Source organism: Anomaloglossus baeobatrachus, chromosome 2 (genome assembly GCF_048569485.1).
Source record: "Anomaloglossus baeobatrachus isolate aAnoBae1 chromosome 2, aAnoBae1.hap1, whole genome shotgun sequence".
Taxonomy (NCBI): Eukaryota; Metazoa; Chordata; class Amphibia; order Anura; family Aromobatidae; genus Anomaloglossus; species Anomaloglossus baeobatrachus.
In genome coordinates, this window is record NC_134354.1 from 748370811 (window position 1) to 748389130 (window position 18320).

Sequence of the window (18320 nt, forward strand, 5' to 3'; positions counted from 1 at the left end):
CAGTGCCCCTCATAATGAGCCCCATCTCTATACAGCACAGCCCCCATAATGAGCCCCATCTCTATACAGCACAGCCCCCATAATATGCCCCATCTCTATACAGCACAGCCCCCGATAATGAGCCCCATGTCTATACAGCACAGCCCCCCCATAATGAGCCCCATCTCTATACAGCACAGCCCCCCCATAATGAGCCCCATCTCTATACAGCACAGCCCCCCCATAATGAGCCCCATCTCTATACAGCACAGACACCCATAATGAGCCCCATCTCTATACAGCACAGCCCCCATAATGAGCTCCATCTCTATACAGAACAGCCCCCATAATGAGCCCCATCTCTATACAGCACAGCCCCCATAATGAGCCCCATCTGTATACAGCACAGCCCCCATAATGAGCCCAATCTCTATACAGCACAGCCCCCATAATGAGCTCCATCTCTATACAGAACAGCCCCCATAATGAGCCCCATGTCTGTACAGCACAGCCCCCCATAATAAGCCCTATCTCTATACAGCACAGCCCCCCCAATGAGCCCCATCTCTATACAGCACAGCCCCCATAATGAGCCCCATGTCTGTACAGCACAGCCCCCATAATGAGCTCCATCTCTATACAGAACAGCCCCCATAATGAGCCCCATCTCTATACAGCACAGCCCCCATAATGAGCCCCATCTGTATACAGCACAGCCCCCATAATGAGCCCCATCTCTATACAGAACAGCCCCCATAATGAGCCCCATGTCTGTACAGCACAGCCCCCATAATGAGCCCCATCTGTATACAGCACAGCCTCCATATTAGCACCATCCCTATATAGCGCTGATACCCATGGTTAGTGACAGCTGGTGGCCATGGAAACCCCCCGCAGTGACAGAGCGGCACATTACCACGTGACGCAGCGTGCGGGGCGGAGACAGCGGTGACCACGCTCAGCCCCCGGTGCAGTTTTGATAGGCTGGCGCTGTGCGTGACGTCATCAGCGCTGCGACGCTGTGATAGCTCGGCCGGGCAGTGAATCAGTGCGCTCCCGCCTGGGCTGCAGCAGGACCCGGAGCTGAGAGGTAACAATGGCGGGGGGAGCCGAGGAGGGGGCGCAGGCCGGCCGGCCCGGGGGGTGGAGGGAGTCTCCGGGGGAGATGGACGGGAGCGTCACAGGCCTCCCCCGGCCGGAGATGTCTGCACTGCACCGATGTATGACATCTGTCAGGAGCCCAGCACGCAGACACTCAGTCTGCACCGATATTACTGTGTAGCCCGCATTTAGAGGGGCTTTCCATCATTTTTGTGCATTACAAATCCTTTTTATAACCAGTTTTCATTAGGAATGTTGCAGGTTGCCTCCTATTCTGTCTATTTTCGGCTGCAGAATGAGTTAACTGAGCTCCATCAGTGAGCTTTGTGTAATGGGAGGGCTGTATCCTGTATCTCTTTTTTTCCTGAGCTCCTTTCAGCAGATTTATGGCCCCAGACTACATAAAGCTGAATGTGTAGGGGATTGATAAAGCCAAACCGTGCAACATTATTATTGCTGATTGATTAACATTTTTTTTCCTCCATATACTTGTGCTAAAAGAGAATGAATATCCCCTGAGATGTGCAACCTCTGCGGCCATGTTGGGGTGTTCAGGTGAAACGATGCAGACAGACCTATGCACCTAGATTCCCGAGCAGTTCTGGGTGCAGATTGCTAATCCCTGCCTAACTGTCCCTGTAGTATCATAGGTAAAGAGATTTTTAGAAAAAGTATTTCTAAAGATCCTTTTATGATATGCTAATGAGCGCAGGGACTAGTCCCAAGGGTGTTAGTTCCTGCTCATTCCACCCTCTTTGCATGTCCATGGCCCAGTATCATCAGCGGTGACGCGCTTGCCTGTGTCCACTGTCACAGCCTCAGATGCAGGGTTTAGGGTCAATGCGTGGATCAGAAGTTCCCGTCACTTCCGGTCATGCACACTACACCTCTATGAGGCTGGTACGTGTACGCCTGGCTTCATAATGTGCATGACCTGAAGTGACAGGACTTCTGATCGTGTGCACTGACCCTAAGCCTGGCCTTCTGAGGCGGTGCAAGGGATACAGGTACGTCTGTCACTGCCGATGATGACAATGGGCATTGAATAGTATGTTAGTACGCCCCTGTGGGTGTGCTAACATGCTAAGAGGACGGACTAGTCCCTGCGCTCATTAGCATATCATAAAGGATCTTTAGAAATACTTTTTCTAATGATCTCTTTATCTATGCTACTAGATGCAGGGATTAGTAATATGCACCCAGAATTGCTCATGGTTCTGGGTGCATATTGCACCTGACAGGTTCCCATCGGGTACTAAATACCCATGTGTCCTTAACCTAAGGCTGCTTTCACACATCCGTTTTTTGCTGTGCGGCACAATACGGCGCTCTGCAGAAAAAACGCAACTGTTTTTTTGGGTTTTTTTGCCGCCGGTTGCGTTTTTTTGCATAGACTTACATTAGTGCCGCATGGGCTTGCGTTCTGTCCGTTTTTTGCCGCATGCGGCAGATTTAGCCGATGCAGCGGACGGATGGAACGTTGCCTGGCCCGTTTTTTTGTCCGGCAAAACGCATCGCGCCGCACCTGGCCGATGCGGCGCGATTTGCAATGCATGCCTATGGACGCCGCATGCGGCGTCCTGCGGCAAACACCGCATCCGGCCGCCGCATGCGGTTTTTTCCACTGCACATGCTCAGTAGCCTGCCGCAAGCGGCAAAAACCGGACGAGCCGCATGTCAAAAACCTATGCAAAGGATGCGGTTTTGTCGCCGCATCCGTTGCATAGGTTTTAGAGCCGGATTGGCCATCTCTGCTAAAACCGGAGGTGTGAAAGCAGCCTAAGGCTATGTGCGCACGTTGCGTAATTACATGCAGTTACGCTGCGCTTTGTAGCGCAGCGTAACTGCATGTGTCCTGCGTCCCCTGCACAGTCTATGGAGATTGTGCAGGGGCCGTGCGCACGTGGCGTCTTAGAGCGCAGCGCTTCGGCTGCTGCCCGAAGCGCGCGTTCTAAGAAGTGACATGTCACTTCTTCCGTGCGCTTTGCCGGCAGCCCCTGCTCTGTCTATGGCAGGAGCTGCATGCAGAGCGCACGTTCTCTGCCGGCACCATGCGCTTCAGAACGGAGCTTTTCAGCTGCGCTCTGAAGCGCACCTTTTAGGTGCAGTGCAGAGCGCACACGTGCGCACATAGCCTTAGGCTAGTTTCACACTTGCATTGGACGGGATCCGTTGCTATCCGCAGCCTTGAGGAATTACGGTAACCGTTACAGGAAACCGTTATATTCCTCATAGACTTCTATTAGCTACGGATAGCAACGGATGGTCTTGCATTGCATCCGCAGCGCATCAGTTGTTTTGACGCTGACCATCAGTGAGCGTCGGGCGGATGGAACGCTGCATGTAGCGTTTTTCTGCACTTGGCGGAGTGTCAAAAAAACCGCAACCTGCAGGATTCCGTCGGCGTCCGTTGTTTTTATAATGGACGCCTATGGTGGCGGATTCCGTTAGAATCCGTCATTTGACGGATTCCATTAACGCAGCTGTCTTTACATAACTGCGCATGCTCAGATGTGTAAAGTCAAGGAAAAAAACCTACAACGGATTGCGTTATTTTGTACGACCTGTAGCATGCGTTGTGCCACTATATGCAACGCATCCGTTGCATGCGTCACACAACGCAATGCTACGGATCCCGTCCAACGCAAGTGTGAAACTAGCCTTAGGCTATGTGCGCACTAGGCGTTTTTGCCGCGTTTTTAGCGGCGTTTTTTACCGCGTTTTTGTGCTGAAAACGCAGTGACATTGCTTCCCCAGCAATGTCAATGGGTTTTCATAAGTGCTGTCCCCACACAGCGTTTTTTTTTAGCTGCGTTTTTGTGGTGACCACAAAAACGCAGCATGTCAATTATTTCTGCGTTTTTCACTGCGTTTTTCACTCATTGAATTCAATGAGATGTTAAAAACGCAATGAAAAACGCATATAGCCGCGTTTCTATGACTAAAAACGCAGCTATACACGCAAGGGGTGGGCACTACAGTGACGTGTACAGGAAGAGGATTCCTTCTGTTGGTAAACACAGAAGCAGGAATCCTCCCGGTACCGTCACCGCTGCGTCCACCTCCCGTCCTGTGCATGTCAGCTCCGTGCGGCGCCGTGTCTGGGCGGGAGGTGGAGGCAGCGGCGAAAAACAAAGTGAACACTAGAAAAATAAAAAAATGTCATATACTCACCTGTCCGCAGGGTCCCGGTGCCATGCCCGCTCCCAGCTCCTCCCGGTCCCGCCGCTCTGGCTGTGTGCAGTCTCCCCGGCCGGCAGGACCTTGCTTGCAGGACCTGGCGGTGGATCACCTGATGCAGTCACCTGACGCATCAGCTGATCGTAGTCTCGCCGGCTTTTTCGCGCCCGGCCGGCTATCAGCTGATCCTGCCGTCAGGGGACTTCATCAGCTGATTACCGGCAGCTCCGGCAGCGATCGTATAGGATCAGACTCCTGTCCAATCGATCGCTCCAGGAGCTGCCGGTCATCAGCAGAGCACATAAGTGAGTATTATTTTTTTTTTTTTTTCTACTGATGCATCAGCTGATTGTATAATCGGCTTTTATACAATCAGCTGATGTGTGATGGGATTCAGGCACTTGATCCTGACACATCATCTGATCGCTTTGCCTTCCAGCAAACCGATCAGATGATATTGGATCCGGATTGGACGGCGTGGGACCCTGACCCAGGATTACTGCGGAGGGGGGTTAATTTCAATAAAGATGGAGTCACTAATTGTGTTGTGTTTTATTTCTAATAAAAATATTTTTCTGTGTGTTGTGTTTTTTTTTTTTTTATCATTACTAGAAATTCATGGTGGCCATGTCTAATATTGGCGTGACACCATGAATTTCGGGCTTAGGGCTAGCTGATAATATACAGCTAGCCCTAACTCCATTATTACCTGGCTAGCCACCTGGCATCAGGGCAGCTAGAAGAGTTGGATACAGCGCCAGAAGATGGCGCTTCTATGAAAGCGCCATTTTCTGGGGTGGCTGCGGACTGCAATTCGCAGTGGGGGTGCCCAGAAAGCATGGGCACCCTGCACTGTGGATTCCAATCCCCAGCTGCCTAGCTGTACCCGGCTGGACTCAAAAATTAGGCGAAGCCCACGTCATTTTTTTTTTTTTAATTATTTCATGAAATAATTAAAAAAAAAGGGCTTCTCTATATTTTTGGTTCCCAGCCGGGTACAAATAGGCAGCTGGGGGTTGGGGGCAGCCCGTACCTGCCTGCTGTACCCGGCTAGCATACAAAAATATGGCGAAGCCCATGTCATTTTTTTTTTCTTTTTGGGCAAAAAACTGCATACAGTCCTGGATGGAGGCTGCTGAGCCTTGTAGTTCTGCAGCTGCTGCCTGCTCTCCTGCATACACTAGTGAATGGAGGATGCTGAGACTTGTAGTTCTGCAGCTGCTGTCTGCTCTCCTGCATACACTAGTGAATGGAGGATGCTGAGACTTGTAGTTCTGCAGCTGCTGTCTGCTCTCCTGCATACACTAGTGAATGGAGGATGCTGAGACTTGTAGTTCTGCAGCTGCTGTCTGCTCTCCTGCATACACTAGTGAATGGAGGATGCTGAGACTTGTAGTTCTACAGCTGCTGTCTGCTCTCCTGCATACACTAGTGAATGGAGGATGCTGAGACTTGTAGTTCTGCAGCTGCTGTCTGCTCTCCTGCATACACTAGTGAATGGAGGATGCTGAGACTTGTAGTTCTGCAGCTGCTGTCTGCTCTCCTGCATACACTAGTGAATGGAGGATGCTGAGACTTGTAGTTCTGCAGCTGCTGTCTGCTCTCCTGCATACACTAGTGAATGGAGGATGCTGAGACTTGTAGTTCTGCAGCTGCTGTCTGCTCTCCTGCATACAATGAACATTTTGAAGAAGGAAATGACATCAGACCTTTTTTTTTTTTTTTTTTTCATCAACAATCTTTAATGGCATTGTGCACTGATTAAAAACGCAGTGAGCAAAAACGCAGCAAAAAACGCACCAAATCGCGGCAAAAACGCATGCGTTTTTGCCGCGTTTTTTTAGCCGCGGGTGCGTTTTTTAGACAAAAACGCACATAAAAACGCAGCGTGAAAAAAACGCCTAGTGCGCACATAGCCTTAGGCTGCTTTCACACTACGTCTTTTTAACATGCGTCCTGAACTTTTTTTGCTGCAAAAGCGGATCCTGCTTTTACAGCAAAAAACGCATGCAAACGCATGTGTTACTTTGCAGGATCCTGTCACTGGATTTTTAGGGGCGGGCATTGGAGTCATGTGATCGGGAGTGATGGGAACTAAACGTGCCAGACTGGGAGCCGGCATCTGACAGCTGCGAGGCTCGTAACCAAGGTAAACATTGGGTATACTTGCTTGGATACCCGATATTTACTTTGGTTACAAGCGTCTGCAGCTGCTAGGAGCCGGGCTCCCTGCACACGTTACCAACGTAAACATCGGGTAACTAAGATAAGTGGTTACCCGATATTTACCTTGGTTACGAGTGTCCGCAGCTCTCAGGTGGGAGAGAGAGGGAGGAGAGGAAGGGGGAGAGACAGAGCAGAGAGAGAGGTAGGAGAGAGAGAGACTGATCACGGGGCTGGCTTCTGGGCATGCTCAGTAGAGCATGCAGGATCCTGTCTATCAGCATGCCAGCGTTCACATGCGTTCGCGTGCTGTTTAGTCAGGATCCAGCAATTTGCAGAAGTTGGACGCAGTTCAGAAACGCTACAAGTAGCGTTTTTGAAAGATGTTAAAAAACTGCAACTCACTGGATCCTCACTATAACGCACGCAAACGCAGGTGAACGCATGTTAACGCGAGTCCATTGCAAATGCATTGAAATGAAAACGCATTTGCACTGGATCCGTTTCTGCGTTAAAAAAACGTTCAGGACGCATGTTAAAAAGACGTAGTGTGAAAGCAGCCTTAACTGACACTTCTGCAGGTGTCTCAGCTTCAGCCTCCAGCTTGCAGACAGACAGGGTTGCAACATTGTTGCAATGAAGCAGAGCTCAGGGACCTGCAAAAAAGTGTTTGCAAGAAGTCAAATTTAATTTCTCCTGTTCTTTGTTGTCTCACACTGGTGACGCCTCTTTTATTTAAAATAATCTCTGGAGGCGGAGTTATCTTCCAGGCAGCATCCGCCCCATAGCCTGGAAGAGCTCATTTACATAGTGATAAAAGATGATATCTCAACAACAAGGCATCAGATATGAGACATAAAGGTATGGATTTTTTCAGCATTCTATAACCTGTATGCCCAAATTAACAGATGAAAAAGGTCAAAGTGGTGACAGATTCCCTTCTAATGTTCAGTGTCTGAAACTGGAACCTGCTTGTACTGTTTAGGCTAGGTTCACATTTCCGTTGCTTGATGCATGTGACTGATGCGTTGTACAATGGATGACAAAGAACAGAATTCATTGTCGGACTCCGTTGTGTGTGGGGGGGCGGAGTTCTGAGTGGGTGGAGCCGAGCGGGGCCGTGGCGCTGAGGACGTCAGTGCCGCAGGGACTGCAGGGCTGGGGACAGGTGAGTGTGTGTGTGTGTGTGTACATGCCGAGTGTGGGAGGGGGCGGAGCCGAGTGGGGAAGTGTCGGCTTCCCTGCACACGTATCCAGGGTAAATATCGGGTAACTAAAAGCAAAGCACTTTTTGCTTGGTTACCCGATATCTACACTGGTTACCAGCGTACACCGCTTAGCGCTGGCTCCCTGCACACGTAACCAGGGTAAATATCGGGTAACTAGGCAAAGCGCATTGCTTGGTAACCGGATATTTATCCTGGTTACGGGTGCAGGGAGCCAGAGAGAGCATGCGCAGCAAAATCCTACGGATTGCGCTGTTCAAAAAACGTTACAAGCTGCGTTCCTTCCGCCCCGCCGTCAGTCATTCCACGACTGATCAGTCGGGCGGAGGGCGCAACGCAGCGTCATCAGTCACAATCCGCCGCTCATACAAGTCTATGGGAACAACGGAATCCGCTAAACGTATTCTGTTGTTTACCAGAGCCGCGAATTGTGACAGATACAATTTAACGGAAGTGTGAACCTAGCCTAAATGGGGGATGCAATGCCGAAATCTCACTGTAGAATAGCTGTGCAGCAAATCACACATTTCTTAGCTCCTACATAACCAATGTAGCCGCAGTCTAAGCCACCGGCCTCATATTGTGTTAGCTTTACTTTATACCGTCAAAACTCAGCTCTGACCCCTGACCTGACCAAATTGAGATTTGAACATTTTGATAACTAAAGCCCTGTGTGTCCTGGGAAATAACTTTTTCTTAATAAAAATCCGCACCCTCTGGCAGAAACCGCGGTAATAACGCACCTGCCGTTTGGTACCTGTGGTTTTTCACCATTTCTATGGCAAAAACCACAGGTACCTGCAGAAAAGAAGTGACATGCATATTCTTTTTGTTGCAGAAATTCAGCAGCAAAACCTAGAGGTAAAAAAAACGCAGTGTGCGCACAGCATTTTTTTTCCCGATAGGTTTTGCTGGGGAAGGACTACAGCAAGGTTAGGAACAAAAACCACACCTTTTCTGCAGCAAAAACCGCAGTGTACGCACAGGGCCTAATGGTGATGAGCGGGCACTACCATGCTCGGATGCTCTGTAATTGTAACTAGTGATGAGTGAGCACTATTATGCTCGGGTGCTCCGTACTCGTAACTAGTGATGAGCGGGCACTACCATGCTCGGGTGCTCCGTACTCGTAACTAGTGATGAGCGGGCACTACCATGCTCGGGTGCTCCGTACTCGTAACTAGTGATGAGCGGGCACTACCATGCTCGGGTGCTCCGTACTCGTAACTAGTGATGAGCGGGCACTACTATACTCTGGTGCTCAGTACTGGTAACTAGTGATGAGCGGGCACTACTATACTCTGGTGCTCAGTACTGGTAACTAGTGATGAGTGGGCACTACCATGCTCTGGTGCTCAGTACTCGTAACTAGTAATGAGCGGGCACTACCATGCTCGGGTGCCCGGTACTCGTAACTAGGGATGAGCGGGCACTACCATGCTCAGGTGCTCAGTACTCGTAACTAGTCATGAGCGAGTACTACCATGCTCGGGTGGTCGGTACTCGTACCTAGTGATGAGGGAGCACTACCATGCTCGGGTGCTCGGTACTCGTAACTAGTGATGAGCGGGCACTACCATGCTCAGACAGAAATGTCAGCCATGAGTAAAGGGGGTGTTTTCAGCAGGCTCTCGGCTGCTGTAATCCATCTACCCCATGCTGTGAAGGATGACAGCAGCTGTAGGCCCTATAGTTAAAAGCTATTGTCCATAATTAACTTCAGCATTTTAAATTGTTAAACAGCAGCAATCAGAGCAGTTGTTGGTCGCTGCTGGATGATGGCTGTGTATTACAGCTGGCATCTCCCAGGTACAGTGTGGGCTCCAATCCAGTGCGTCATTAGTTGGGACGGGGTTAACAGCAATGAGCACCTTGTACCCCATGCAGTTGTTGCTGCAGTGCATAGACGGTGTAATGAGGTTTGACACACGCTGCATTCAGCAGTAGTTTGATGGCTCCAGTCTGAAAAACCGGATTCCCCCTGCCCCTTACCGAGCCATTCATTACAATGAGACACGTTGCGCTCGTATGGACTCCGTTTCTGCTCCTTTGCGGCACAGTCTTTGTGTTTTCAGATGGGCACATCTTTGTTCTTGTGCTCCTCTAAAAACCTGGATATCGCCGCAAAGGAGCAGAAACTCAAGTGCAAGTTTGCATTAAATGCATAGCAAATACAAAAAACAAAAGCATCACTTTTTTGGGTAAACACCTGGTCAGAGTCCATGAACCTGTCCTTCATGAGTGCACGGGGAATCTTCCTGCTCACTTGCTGGAGGTCTTTGAGTAGCATTTTTTTCTTCTAGACCCTTAAGGCTACTTTACACACTGCGATATCGGTCCCGATATCGCTAGTGTGGGTACCCGCCCCCATCTGTTGCGCGACACGGGCATATCGCTGCCCGTGCCGCACAACATCGCCCACAGCCGTCACACATACTTACCTGTCCGGCGACGTCGCTGTGACCGGCGAACCGCCTCCTTTCTAAGGGGGCGGTCCGTGCGGCGTCTCTGCGACGTCACTGAAACGTCACTGAACCGCCGCCCAATAGCAGCGGAGGGGCGGAGATGAGCGGGACGTAACATCCCGCCCACCTCCTTCCTTCCGCATAGCGGCCGGGAGGCAGGTAAGGAGAGCTTCCTCGTTCATGCGGCGTCACACGCAGGAACACACCCCGGCACTACCGCCCCCGTCATCACCGCACACACCCCGGCACTACCGCACCCGTCATCACTGCACACACCCCGGTACTACCGCACTCGTCATCACCTCACACACCGGCACTACCGCCCCCATCATCTCTGCACACACCCCGTCACTACCGCACTTAACATGATCACTGCACACACCCCGTCACTACCGCACTCAACATGATCACTGCACACACCCTGGCACTACCGCACTCAACATGATCACTGCACACACCCTGGCACTACCGCACTCAACATGATCACTGCACACACCCTGGCACTACCGCACTCAACATGATCACTGCACACACCCTGGCACTACCGCACTCAACATGATCACTGCACACACCCTGGCACTTTTCACCCATCATCACTGCACACACCCCGGCACTACCGCACTCAACATGATCACTGCACACACCTCGGCACTACCGCACTCAACATGATCACTGCACACACCCCGGCACTACCGCACTCAACATGATCACTGCACACACCCTGGCACTTTTCACCCATCATCACTGCACACAGCCCAGCACTACCGCACTCAACATGATCACTGCACACACCCCGGCACTACCGCACTCAACATGATCACTGCACACACCCTGGCAGTACCGCACTCAACATGATCACTGCACACACCCCGGCACTACCGCACTCAACATGATCACTGCACACACCCTGGCACTACCGCCACCATAATCACTGCACACACCCCTGCACTACCGCCCCCATCATCACCGCACACACCCCGGCACTACCGCACTCATCATCACCTCACACACCGGCACTACCGTCCCCATCATCGCTGCACACACCCCGTCACTACCGCACTCAACATGATCACTGCACAGACCCTGGCACTTTTCACCCATCATCACTGCACACAGCCCAGCACTACCGCCCCCATCATCACTGCACACACCCCGGCACTACCGCCCCCATCATCACTGCACACACCCCGGCACTACAGCACCCATCATCACTGCACACAGCCCAGCACTACCGCCCCCATCATCACTGCACACACCCCGGCACTACCGCCCCCATCATCACTGCACACACTCCGGCACTACCGCCCCCATCATCACTGCACACACCCCGGCACTACAGCACCCATCATCACTGCACACACCCTGGCACTACAGCACCCATCATCACTGCACACACCCTGGCACTACCGCACCCATCATCACTGCACACACCCCGGCACTACCGCACTCATCATCATCACTGCACACCCCGGCATTACTGCACCCATCATCATCACCGCACACATACCGGCACTGCCGCACCCACGCAGGCACTACCGCACTCATCACCGCATACACACCGGCACTACCGCACACATTACCTCAGTGACGTCCCCGCTGACAGCGCAACTCACTCCAGTTGCTGCCTGGAGCTGACAGAGCGGCGGTGTTCTACGGCCGCTCCTGTCAGCTTCATGTAGCAGAGCATGATGCGTCGCGGGACCTCGTGTGCATTACGCCGGACCTGGAGGGGTATTTGGGGATTAATAAAGTGGTGAAAGAGTGTTTTTTTTTTTTTTTTTATTCAAAATAAAGTATTTTTTTGGATGTATGTGTTTAATTACTTTCACTTACAGGTTAATCATTGTGGGTGTCTCATAGACGCCTGCCATGATTAACCTAGGACTTAGTGGCAGCTATGGGCTGCTGCCATTAACTCCTTTTATTACCTCGATTGCCACCGCACCAGAGCGCAATTCGGGATGAGCCAGGTAGAGTCCTGGGACTGTCGCATCTAATGGATGCGGCAATTCCGGGCGTCTGCTGGCTAATATTGTTAGGCTGTGGGGCTCCCCATAACGTGGGGGTCCCCAGCCTGAGAATACCAGCCTTCGGCCGCGTGGCTTTACCTTGGCTGGTATCAAAATTGGGGGGACCGCACGTATTTTAAAATTATTTATTTATTGTACTGCACGATATAGACCAGCTCACCGGCGGCTGTGATTGGTTGCAGTGAGACAGCTGTCACTCAGCATGGGGACGGGTCTGACTGCAACCAATCCGGCGCCGGTGGGCAGGGGAAGCAGTGAATACTAGCTGGAATAATGAGCGGCCGGCATTTTCAAAAGAGGAAAAGCCGCCGGAGCTTTGTGACAACTGTGCAGCGTTGCGCTGGTGATCGGGGATCGGTGAGTATGAGAGAGACCAGGAGTGATTTTAAACAATTTAGATCATTCTGCTGGACATGCTGAGCATGCTCAGTAGAAAGTGACGGGATCAGTCAGCGGATTCCTCCGCTTAGCGCATAGTGGCGGAATCAGCCACGATAGACAATCATTAGACACCTTGGCGTACTCTAACAGAATCCGTCAAGGTGCGTTATTTTAACGACCCAAAAAACGCTACATGCAGCGTTCCTTCTGCCTGACGCAGCATCAAAATAAGGACCCTGCGTCGTGCAGCGGATGCAACGCAGACACTTGTGTTACCGTGCGTCGTCAATACAAGTCTATGGAGAATAGCACAGTGCATTAACGGACTGTGCTATTCTCCATAGTGGCAGATTGCACTGAACGCAAGTGTGAAAGTAGCCTTAATATAATCCATATTGTTTTCGTGCAGCCGGATTACCATGATGTGCCCGTGTGTTCACTTCCTGATGGGGAAATAATGTTGACGTGAGGCTTTTAAAGAGGCTCTGTCACCACATTTCACAATATAAACTGCATACACGTTTTCTATAGATTTTAGACCTGATGAGACTGGTATACAGCATTTGTGGGATTGATGTTCACAGCATGTACAGTACTGATAATAAAGGGAACTTTCAGGTCCAATATGCACCCAGAACCACGAGCAGTTCTAGGTGTATATTGCTAATCCCTGCCTATCCGTCCCTGTATACACTAGTATAGATAAAGGGATCTTTAGAAAAAAGTATTTCTAAAGATCCTTTATCGTATGCTAATGAGCGCGGTGATTAGTCCTCTGGGCGTTGCTTCCCCTGGCTAGTCGGCTCCATTAGCATGCCCCTGTGGGCCCCTGTGGGCATGCTAACATGCTAATGAATGTGCATCGTCACAGGATGATCTCTCTCACCTCTCCGCTGTCATCGCCGCCCGACGCTGGATTTCGGCTTAGTGCACATGACCCCGGAGTTTCGGTCACACGCACTATGAAGCCGGGTGTACACGTCCTGGCTTCAAACTGAAGTAGTGCGCATGACCGGAAGTTCGGGGTCATGCGCACTGAGCCGAAATCAAGTGTCGGGTGCGATGGCAGCGGAGAGGTGAGTGAGATCATCCTGTGATGCTGCATGTTCATTAGCATGTTAGCACATCCACAGGGGTGTGCTTACATGGTAATGGTGCTGACTAGCAAGGGAAGCAACGCCCAGGGGACTAGTCCCCTCGCTCATTAGCATATCATAAAGGATCTTTTGAAATACTTTATCTAAAGATCTCTTTATCTATGCTACTAGATGCTGGGATTAGAAATATGCACCCAGAACTGCTAGTTCTTTAAAGAGAACCTTTCATCAGGATTTTATACCCTCAAACTAATGAAATTGTATATAAGGGCGCATTAATGTGGAGTAAATCCTCAGTTTTGTGGTTTTAGAGTAATCCATTGTTGAAGTTGTATGCTAATAAGCTGCAAGTGCAGTGGGCGGGACCTGGCACTTACAGCTCTCCTGCGCCTCTCCATAGTCCCTGCTCCTTACCTGCCTCCTGTGTCTGACAAGTCTATGAAACACGAGTGACTTATCAGTCAGAGGCAGCAGCGAGCGGGGAATATGGAGAAAGTCAGGAGAGCTCTAAGTGCACGGTCCCGCCCACTGCACTTGGGACTCATTGACATACAATTTCATCTATGGATTTAGTGCCCACGTGGCCTTTTTTTTTTTTTTTTTTGTGTTTTTTCCTTGCTTATTTTAATCAATAAAAGCAAGAATAAAGCATCCCAGCAAAGTCTTTGAGAATCGTGACTTGCTTTGCACACGCTGCTTCTTCTTTTTTTTTCTTGCAGATTTTGTTGCTGAAGAAGGAAGCAGCGTGTCAATTGTTTCTGCATTTATTTTCTTCATTTCTATAATCCCCTGCAATGCTTTATCACTACAGTGGATTAAAGGGCAGCACTTCTTCTCACACAACGTGCATACAGCATGGTGTGTGAGGCTCTCTGCAGCTCAGTAACCCGGGGTCATCATGGTGACAACCCAGGATTAATATGGCAGCGATTGGATTCTTGTGATCACTTTATATGGACCTGATCACAAGGGAGAGGTAAGAGATTCCTCTCCCTGCCTTCTGAATGCTGTGATCACATTGATCGCAGCATTCAGGAGGTTAAACTGCCGGGAGTGGCGTGAGTTCTGCTCTGTGCAGTGAAATCCGGTGGCGGGTCGCAGAGGTGCAGCGCCTAAACCCCCACGATCGCCATGACTAAAAAAAAAAACAAAAAAAAAAAAAGTGAAGCAGGCAAAAATGCAAGTGAAAAAAAATCGCTAATGCTGTCTTTTGGGGGGTTTTTTGTGCGCAGAGAAGCCCCTTAAAAAAGCAACGTGTGCACATAGCCTAAAACTGATCAAAATCAGACATTTTTCAGCAATTGTACATGGACCAGTCGGTGCACAGAAATCGCTGATATGTGAATGACCCCTTTCACTATTTTAGGTACAACTCCCACCCCTCACCAAATAAACAAAAGAAAACAGATAGCACTCGTACGTAAAAACGTGTGTGAATGAGGTCTTAAACTACATAGAATTGGTTTTCTGTTGTCTTGGAGATGCGTAAAGCCCCATTCATTACTTGTTGTTTTTTTTCCTCCTCATTTTTGATATTCGTGCCAAATTTTTCAAACTGATGCATGCGGTTTTATTAACTTTTGCTCCAAATTAAAAACGCCCTTCATCTTTTCAGAACAAAATGTTGAATATTCCTCTAAAATGTTGCAATTTTTGCACTAAAATTTCAGATGTTTTTGATCTCTCAAGGAAAAGACTAAAGTGTATTTATGCTAAAAATAAATAAATTTACAAAATGAAAATTACAAAATAAATTGTGACTTTTCAAAACATCACAGTTAATTAATTGGCCAAAACCATCTGTAAGCTCCAAATTCTGCCGACAGCGGCAAGCACGAAAAGAAACCCGAGAACAAGCACATAAAATAAGCTATAAAAAAAAAGAGCAAATTAAAAGAATAACATGCAGATGAAAAGCAGGCGACGACCTAAACAGCGCAGATTTAATACAGAATTTGGACTGAACTTTGTATAGGAGATGCAGAAACAAAACGGGGGCTGTGTTTTTCATTTAGATCTGTTGCAAAAATGCTTGATGAATTACTTATATAGTTGTGGTTGCAATAATAGTTAAATCTTTACACTATTACTTTGAAGTAACATTCTTTTTTGTACGAGTCTTATCAGCATGTCACATCTAGAATTGGCAGTCTTTGCCAAATTTCTTTGTCGCTCCATTGGGAGACCCAGACAATTGGGTGTATAGCTTCTGCCTCCGGAGGCCACACAAAGTATTACACTTAAAAGTGTAAAGCCCCTCCCCTTCTGCCTATACACCCCCCGTGCCTCACGGGCTCCTCAGTTTTCATGCTTTGTGCGAAGGAGGCTGACATCCACGCATAGCTCCACATCTTGGTCAGCAGCAGCTGCTGACTAGGTCGGATGGAAGAAAAGAGGGCCCATAACAGGGCCCCCAGCATGCTCCCTTCTCACCCCACTCTGGTCGGCGGTGCTGTTAAGGTTGAGGTACCCATTGCGGGTACACAGGCAGGAGCCACATGCTGTTTTCCTTCTCCATCCCTTAATGGGCTCTGGGTGAAGTGGGATCCTAATCGGTCTCCAGGCACTGAGACCGTGCTCCCTCCGCAGCCCCTGGGGAATCTGCTGGACAGGAGCTGGGTATCGTCAGGGACAAGGCCCTGCTACTGTGAGGTACTCTGTGTCCCCCTGGGGGACCGCGCATGGAGCGCTTGTGCCATACACACTGCAGCACTGCTGGGTGTGTTAGTGCGACGGGGACTACCGCGCCGGCCGCGCTTATAACTTTAGTCCCCGGCTTTTGCGGCCTAGTATCGCATATTCCCGCCCCCAGGCCTGCCAGTCAGGGGAAGGGCGGGACGCTGCACAGGACGTCAGCGCTGAGGGCTGGAGCATACTCTGTATCCTCCTCCCCCCTCACTCAGCTCAGTGGGGCATCAGATTCCCGCACTTTCTGGGGCACGCCCACGGCCCCCTCCTCCCCACAGAACGCCGGCAGCCATTCCTGTCAGCACTTCTGACGCTGGAGAGGAGAGACAACACGGCTCTGGGAGGCCCAGGCAAGGGAATCTGGTGATCACACAACCGCTTTGAGCGGTCGGTAAGCAGCACCTGGGTGCTGGCCCCACTGAGTGCCGAAGTGTACATATATATATATGCTTATATGCTATACATTTACACTGTACGGTCGCACTGTTGATTTTTGGCTATATACCCTCCTGGATTGTACTCAGAGGAGACAACAGCATGTCGTCCGCAAAATGCAAGGGTGCCAAAGCACAGGCTTACTTTGCAACCTGTACCTCATGTGCGGCTATACTACCGGCAGGTTCCACCGATCCTCATTGTGTGCAATGCTCGGCCCCTGTGGCACTTACTCAGCCGGAGCCTCTGCTACTGGTGGCCCAGGTGGAACCACCTGCTACCACTGTCCAGGTGACAGGGACGGAGTTTGCAGTGTTTGCTGACAAACTGTCTGAGAGTATGGATAAATGGTCTGCTAAGATACTAGAAGCCTTACAGTCCAGACCGGTGACTCAGGCCACGGGCACTGTTGAATCATTGACCCCAGGCCCCCCTCAGTTGGAGCAGCAAAGTGCTCCTGGGGTGACCCATAGGTCCCAGGGTGAGGTCTCTGACACGGACCGCAGTCCCAGGCCGCCTAAACGGGCTCGCTGGGAAATTCCCTCGACCTCATCACACTGTTCGGAGTCTCAGCAGGAGGACTCTCTGGATGATGAAGGGGAGGTAGCAGATCAGGATTCTGATCCTGATGCCGCTCTCAACCTAGATACACCTGAAGGTGACGCCATAGTGAATGACCTTATAGCGACCATCAATCAGGTGTTGGATATTTCTCCACCAGCTCCTCCAATTGAGGAGTCAGCTTCTCAGCAGGAGAAATTCCGTTTCAGGTTTCCCAAGCGTACATTGAGTACGTTTCTGGATCACTCTGACTTCAGAGAGGCAGTCCAGAAACACCGAGCTTGTCCAGATAAGCGTTTTTCCAAGCGCCTTACGGATACACGTTATCCCTTCCCCCCCTGACGTTGTCAAGGGCTGGGCTCAGTGTCCCAAGGTGGATCCTCCAGTTTCCAGACTGGCGGCTAGATCCATAGTTGCAGTGGAAGATGGGGCTTCACTCAAAGATGCCACTGACAGACAGATGGAGCTCTGGTTGAAATCCATCTATGAAGCTATCGGCGCGTCTTTTGCTCCAGCATTCGCAGCCGTATGGGCACTCCAAGCTATCTCAGCTTGTCATGCACAGATTAATGCAGTCACACGTACGTCTTCTCCGCAAGTGGTGTCCTTAACCTCTCAGGCGTCGGCGTTTGCGTCCTACGCCATTAATGCTGTCCTGGACTCTGCGAGCCGTACGGCGGTAGCATCCGCCAATTCGGTGGCAGTCCGCAGGGCCATGTGGCTACGTGAATGGAAGGCAGACTGCTTCCAAAAAGTTCTTAACCGGTTTGCCATTTTCTGGCGACCGTCTGTTTGGTGAGCGATTGGACGAAATCATTAAACAATCCAAGGGAAAGGATTCATCCTTACCCCAGTCCAAACCAAACAGACCTCAACCACGGAAGGTACAATCGAGGTTTCGGTCCTTTCGGTCCGCGGGCAGGTCTCAATTCTCCTCGTCCAAAAGGCCTCAGAAGGATCAGAGGAACTCCGATTCATGGCGGTCTAAGTCACGTCCTAAAAAGACCGCCGGGG

General features: G+C 50.3%; 1 protein-coding gene across 1 annotated transcript in view; it reads left to right on the forward strand.

The window, feature by feature from the left end:
• Positions 1-959: 959 nt before the first annotated feature.
• DCUN1D5 (defective in cullin neddylation 1 domain containing 5) overlaps positions 960-18320 on the forward strand; it is a 57699-nt gene continuing 40338 nt past the window's right edge. The window contains exon 1 of the mRNA XM_075334665.1: positions 960-1069. The gene's annotated coding sequence lies outside the window, so the exon portion shown is untranslated. The remainder of the gene's footprint in view (positions 1070-18320) is intronic.